Genomic DNA, 7577 nt, shown 5'->3' with positions numbered 1-7577 from the left:
TGATATAATCAGTATGATAAACCCACCATCGAGTAAAGGACATAAATTTATATTGGTGGCAACTGATTATTTTACCAAGTGGGTAGAGGCGATTCCTTTGAAGAAAGTTGATTCTGGGGATGCTAGTCAATTTGTTCAGGAGCATATAATCTACCGATTTGGTCTTCCTCAAACTATTACTACGGATCAAGGTTCAATCTTTGTGTCCGATGAGTTTGTTCAGTTTGCCGATAGTGTGGGTATCAAGTTGTTGAATTCTTCACCTTATTATGCACAAGCTAATAGGCAAGCTGAGGCGTCTAATAAAAGTTTGATCAAATTCATTAAGCGGAAAATTTCTGATTATCCTCAGCAATGGCATACTCGGTTGGCCGAAGCATTGTGGTCTTATAGGATGGCTTGTTTATGGACATGAGGCTGTTTTGCCATGGGAAGTTAGAATCGGCTCTCGACGAACGGAGTTGCAAAACGATTTAACAGCCGATGAGTATTACAACCTTATGGCTGATGAGAGCGAGGATCTGGTTCAGTCGCGATTGCGAGCCCTGGCAAAGGTTACCAAGGATAAGGAACATGTTGCTCGGCATTATAATAAGAAAGTGGTACCTAAAGATTTTTCGGAAGGTGAACTTGTATGGAAGTTGATTTTGCCGATTGGTACTCGTCATAGTAAATTCGGCAAATGGTCGCCGAATTGGGAAGGACCGTTCCAGATTTATAAGGTTGTGTCGATATGGTTATATCGCCCTTAGTTGTTTTTCATGGTGTACTCGGTTGTGGTTTGCCAATGTACAATGGCCGATATTGTTATATCGCCCTTAGTTGTTATATAATTTTATCAATGCTCTTGACATTGCAAAACTAGGGGGGCACATATATATCAAAATGCAGTGCAAAAATTTTGAGCACATTTCAAAGTCATATTAATCGGCACAAAGGATTGTAAAGATAGTAAAGTGTTCGCCGATTACAAAAATTCTAAGTTTTATTACACAAAAATTATTGAGATAAGTATCGCTGGATGGTCGATATAGCCTTCTGCCTAATCTGCTCTACTTCTTCTATGGCTTAGGCATCCTGAGCGTCGGTTCTAGGGATAAATTTCAGAGACTTGGTCAGATCAGCAACATGCTTGATAGCCGATTTGAGTCTTGCTTTCTGTTCTTCAATAGATTTTGGGAGATCGGCTAGTTTTTTGTGTTCCATGTCCAGCTCAGCGTTGCATTCTTCAAGTTGTGCTAAGAGTTCAATCTTGTGAGCCTTGAGCCGATCAATATTAGACTTGATTAGGCCTTCAGATAGTTGATCAAGCTTGGATTTCTCTTCATGCACAAGTTGTCGATTAGCTTGGATAGTGGCCTCAATATCCCTGCGCTCTCGCCGTTCGGCTAGTCTTAATTTGGCTTTTTCCAGTTTAAATTGGTGTTGCTCAAGGTAAACGGCTGGGGTGAGGATATTGGCTAACTCATCTGGGATTAGAGCCTGAATCTCATGTAGCCGAGCCCTGATTGAGCCACAATCAACCACCAGGCTATCTAGCGATGATGCTTCTAGCCGATCCAAGATTCTTCCTAGAGTTTTCTTCACATCATCAGATAAAGGGGCTAAGGTTTTTCTTGTGGTATCTTCTTCTCCTTCATCAAGATAGTCTCTGATGTCAAAAGAGAAAAGATCGGCTAATACCTGCAGCAACGATTTAGAAGCAGTTAGAAACAGTCATAGCCAATCTGAATGCTTGTTGAGACAAAAAGAAACTTACTGGGATAGCAGGAGCAGCTGGTTGTTCTTCTTCCTCGACGTGATGACTCCCCACAGCTGAAGGGGTCTGGTCACTTGATGTTTGTTGTACAGGAGGAGAAGGAGGAGGGGAAGGCTGAAAGAAAACAAGTGTCAGCCAGAATCGGCTAAAAATTAACTAATGAAAGTTAAAACTATCTTACTGGTAGAGCTGGTTTAGACGTTGTTGTAGCCGATTTCTTCTTCACCGCAGTCTTCTTTTTCTGCAATTATAAGACTTGGGAATGATCGGCTATAAGACAAAATAATTATGAAAGGGATTAAAGAGAGATATTTACCCTTGAAAAGTGAATCGAGCAGAAGGAGTTGGAGGGGTTTGCTTGGGCAAAGCCGATGGTGTTCTTTCAGTATCGCTTACTTCGACTGCGGCCTGATCAACTTCGTCATCAATTATCTCTTCATCCAGAGCTTGTTCAATGGATGAATCTAGGGTAGGCAGATCATCGGCTGGCTTGGTTTTCTTTGTCTTCTTCTTCTTAGTTGGGGCTGCGATGTCTACAGCCGACGATCTGGTTTTCCTTTTTTTGCCAGCATCAGCTGGTTCTCTGATAAGCCCTTGAAGAAGAGGTGAGGTCTTGGGGGCATCATATCCAATAACCGGAGGAGATAGCCCACCTCCGTTAGGAATTAAACCTGGGGCATATTGGATATCCTTACCACTGTTGCTTTGACGGCGAGGAGAGGATTCTGTTGTCTGCAAATCAAAAGGAGGATTAGTTGAGATTAATCGGCCAAACAGCTATTTAAATCAAGTGGAGTTAAAGACTTACTTGAGGGACAACATCTGGGAAGATGTCTGTCATATACATTGAAGCTGGTTGGTGGAATAGATGCAGCTTCCATTCACCCCACCATCTGTCAAAGTTTTTGTTTCTCAACATTGCCAATTCTATGTTGTCAATACTGCCCAGAGGGGGTCCATGAAGGTTGAGTAGCCGATCCATCATCAAGGTCGATGAAATTTCTCCTCCGCATTGGATCTTGTCGGCAAAGAATAAGCCAATTGGGAGTTGGCCCATTCCAAGTTGTCTAGCTGAGCTCATTGGATGATAGAATTCGTAAGAAGCTTGGATGTTTCTTCCTTGATGAATGCCAACAGGAAGGATGCATGGGCTGATTGCAGCTGAGAAAATCTCCCTAGACGATTGGTATATTTCGTGGTTGATGTCTTCGAATCTGAAGTCTAGTGGGTGCTCAAGTTCTGTAGAATCTTCATAAAGGAACCAAACTCGAGCATCTTTTTGAAAGCCTTCATAGAAGCTGCAGAACCAATCTTTGAGCAGTTCAGCCGATAGTTTTGCCCCGGCATCAGTTGGTGTAGAAGCATATTCTCCGTATGATGTGCATCTCTGATGAGTACGCTCTTCTCCATCATCCCCTACAATCGGCTCTAGTCTTGGGAACTCAGCTTCTGATACGGATGGCCGATTGACAACCTTCATAACTATCAGGTTTAACCAGGTTCGTAGCAGCCACCAGGGTCTACCTGCTCCAACCACTGAGCCGATGGCTATCTTAGCCGATGCATTGTTCAACATCTGGTATAGATAGCCGAGGAGAATTTTGCCCAAGGAAAATTGTCTCTTTGTTTCTAGAGCTCCAGCTAGAAATTGCCAGTTGGTTGTGGGGCCGCAACTTGATCCACAGAAAAGAAATTTTTCTAGCCACATTAACAAAATGGCCACATGTTCCCGAGGGGTGACCGAGCCCTGATCCATATATGCCGCTACATAGCCTGACCAACCTCCTATGCTTTTGGTCTTGAAGTCATATTGGTTCTTTGTGTTCAAGCTCATAGGGTTGGCCGATGAGGTGACATCCAAACCCGTGATCATGCTGATATCTATAAGAGTTTGGGTCATCAGCCCTTGATTGAATAAAAAGGCATTAATAGTGTTTGACCAGAAGTAAGAAGCAGCTGCTATCAGGGGTTCATCTTTGGCCGAGTTTGCTATAGTAAAATCAAGTGCTTGGCCGATTCCAATTTCATCCCAGTGGACCCTCTTGCTGGCTGATACACGTTTGAACCATGTAGTTTAGCTCTTTTCTGGTGGAACTTTCTCTAGAGACGGCCAGGACTTGAAAGTATTCTTCCAGTGAGCTAGATCTGGGTTGGTTAATCTGAAGGGGATCCTATTGGATTCACCAATAATGAACTCGGTGGGGTCAGGATTGCCGATTGGGCCGAGAAAGTAGTGGTTTTCATGCGTCAGACTGGGAATTGCGACTTGGTGGGAAAGATGCTACAAATCCGAGGCAACCAAGAGAAGGAAAGCAATATGAGGTAGGATAAAATCGATCTGCTCTAAGGAAGGGGATTTAGCCGATGAGAACTTACCTCAGTGTTTTCGACTGATGGCGCACCAGATGGGCTGGCGGAAGACAACATTGGTGCGGGCGGAGATCTCGTTGAGGAGGAAGTCGCCTAGAAATCGCCTTTGCACCGGGGGAATCGCCGGAGAAGAGAGAGAAGAGGTTTCGCTTGAGCGGTGAAAACGGAAGTCACGGCGTGAGATTTCTCGGGGGTAACGGTTAGTATTTAAAGTGCTGGAATAACGGTCAAAAGCGGCGGAGTGCGAAACTTGCTCGGAGTCGGTACATGGCAAATCCGGAACATTATCAAATATCCCGGACTTGGGGGCATGTGTTAATGACCAAATTTGGTAACATCTGTGTCAGGACAGAAGATTTGATCAAAGCGAAGTCGGAGGCGGAGATCGAGTTCGGAAACAGAGCAGGAGTCGGCTCAAGTCCAGATCGGCTACGATTAGGATCGGCTGGGTCTGAGTCGGGCTAAGCAAGCCGATACGGCCGATTCCGACAATACGACTTGTACGCGACATCGGGTTCAAGTTAATGTACTTCAGGATGATTGCCACACACGGATGGAGTCCGGGGAAGGCAATTGTATCTATTAATTAGGATATCTTATGTAAATTTCTTATAGATAAATGTGGGCAAAAGTCTGCCTCAAAGACTTATGGTATTTTAGAGTTTGTTAGAGATAATAGTCGTGTCCGGTATGGGCATATCTTGTAATTCTCGGGTATAAATAGACCCCGAGCCCTATGTAATTTAACAACACACACGTTCAATACAATTTCGGCGCATCGCCACCCTTTTGCTTTAGTTTTGCTTCAACGAGTTCTTGCTTTCTGGTTGAGCTACATCGGTTTCGATCTTCAACAAGAGGTAAAACTCGTTATGACGGATTGTGTTTTTAGGATTAGTGCTTCCATCTTTGTGATACTCTAATCTTGTTTATATAATTCGTCGAGTTATCATATATCTTACATAATCTCTAGCAATATCGCCACCTAATCTACTATCGGCTAATATCTGTACACAGAGGGCAGCCGATTAAGTTAGATCTTGATGTTGATCTAGATTATATGAGATATCTACCATTCTATGAAACTTCTAGCGGCTTGATTGTCTAAATATCGTTCTTCTTTTCATACTTAATGATGTATCAGTTGAGTTTGACCTATTGAGTCGTGCTTAGAATATCGATCTCTAGCCTGCCTTCTAGTTGCCAATTAGAATAGCATCGGAGTTTTAGCCGATCGTATCTGATTTAACTATATTTGTTCTATATGCTTCAATGATATGTCAAATCAGCCCTTTATATTAAGATATTGCTGTGTCTAAGAATATTAGGCTTTTGTTCGATATATTATACTTGCTTTAATATCTTGATATAGAGTAGTATCGGAGTATTAGCCGATACATGCTAGATCTATCTGATCGGCTATGCTACAAACATATATAGTCCTGTTATTGATATATATTTCGATCTAAGTGATTTATACTGTCTCGGCATGGTGACCGATCTATCCCAATCACTTGATTTAAGTATACATCGATATAAGGAGTATATATCGTTAATATCTACAGCCGATCGAGTAGATTTAGTTCTTCTTTACTTATTCATGACTGCTGATCGATACACAGATGACATCGGCTCAAAGATAAATGATATGTCATCGGCACCTAGCCGATCGGCTATCATTTATAGATTTAACCACGGTTTCTTTGCTTCTATTTCTTGTTGATTACAGGATCAAATCAACTGACACACTAACAACATCCGAAGGCGAGCTTTGGACCTGCACTGGAGTTAAGCGATCTCCCAGGCCACATGTTTTCTGTCAACACCCTTTTGACCACATTGCTTACCTCTCTTTTCCTTCTTTCTCCCCCCTGCTGGCTCAGAAAGATCTGATACCTCACAAATATCAGAACACCCCTTTTCACTCTCATCTATCATAGAGCCAATCCCCCTTTCCAAACCTGGAATACTCAGATTCTCTTCCACATTGTCTACCAAAACCTCTTGATGCACCATGCAAGCCTCATCTGAAAACTCCTGTCCCTTCTCACCCTCACCCTTATCCTTTTCGGCCAGTTGCTACATTCTCTTTTCAGCTTCAAATAAAGTAGCTTGTGCTAATTCTCTGGCCCTTATAGCATCAAGATTAGAATTAACTTCATCACTACTATTACCAAGATTTACCCTCCCAACATTGGCAATTTTTAGAAGGAAATCTTGACTAACAGAATGAAAGATTGCATAAGGATTTTTAGAAACCAAACCTGAAGATGAGTTGATATACGACTTCCTGAGTTCAGCTTTCAGATGGACGGGGACTTCCTTATCTTTAACTCTAGAGCTTTGTCTCTGTGTTTGCAAGACTTGCTTCTTCTTCTTCTTCTTCTTGACTTCCTAGAAAATCTCTCCCTTGTTCTGTTCCCCCATCCCACTATCTAGTACAAACTTCTCATTGTCTTCATCCTCTTCAGCCCTCATCATCTCAATGTCTGAATCAGTTGGTATTGCACATTTCTCCTCCTCTTCATCAGTAAATAGTTTCACACCCCCAAGTTTTAAGTCCACATCCATTCTTTTCAACAAATCATTACTTTTGTCGTCCTCCTGAGACATCTGGTCAAAAATATCTGGTTGAGAGAAATCTTCTGACTTCCATAGCACTACTGCTTTGTCTTCCCCCTCTTTCCCTACCTCAATGACAGTGTTACCAACATCCTTTTCAGCAGGCTCAATTGATACCGGCAAGGTAAAGGCTTTCTGCATGGTCTCTGTGGCTCTCCTTAGAGCAGGGGGAGCAGATTGAACCTTGCCACCCCCTTTCCCTTTACTATCTGTACCTTTAGGTGACTCCTTCTTGGGACTATCCTTTTTCTCTTTACCATCCTTTTTACCCCCCATCCCAGGAGGGTAGTCATCATCTAGATCATCTGCATTATCATCATCCTCATCACCCCCTTCTACTGAGCCAGTACCATCATGGTCAACCTCTGCCTCCTATTTAATCTTGTATCCAATATCATTTATGTAGATAATCACTGAGTAATTGATGGCATTAGGATCCAAACACCCCACCTTTACCCTTACAGCTCCTTCCCCTTTTAGAGATTCTTCATCAATCTCTTTAAACTCCCCCACAATGTCAGAGATGGCCCTAACAATATCATGTTTCTTAGCAAAGCTTGGTAGACCAATCACTTTAACCCAGACTACAAACAGCTCATCCACTGCACTGTCTGTCATTTTTGAATCTATCACACTAGCCTTAATGGATGAAGTCTTAAACACAAAACCCCCGAATTTGGTCACTTGCCTCCTTTCATCCTCACTAGAGAAATCAATCAGGAAATCATTGCTACTGATTTGTTTTACATTCCAATCCCATTTCTTTTCCTTGAACAAATGGGACATTTCAGTAGCCACCTTCTGAACAGACCCATTGCCTTTTTCA

Source organism: Oryza sativa, chromosome 12, assembly GCF_034140825.1.
Source record: "Oryza sativa Japonica Group chromosome 12, ASM3414082v1".
Lineage (NCBI taxonomy): Eukaryota > Viridiplantae > Streptophyta > Magnoliopsida > Poales > Poaceae > Oryza > Oryza sativa.
The sequence above is the reverse complement of the archived record's forward strand: the minus strand, read 5'-3'. Positions refer to the sequence as shown.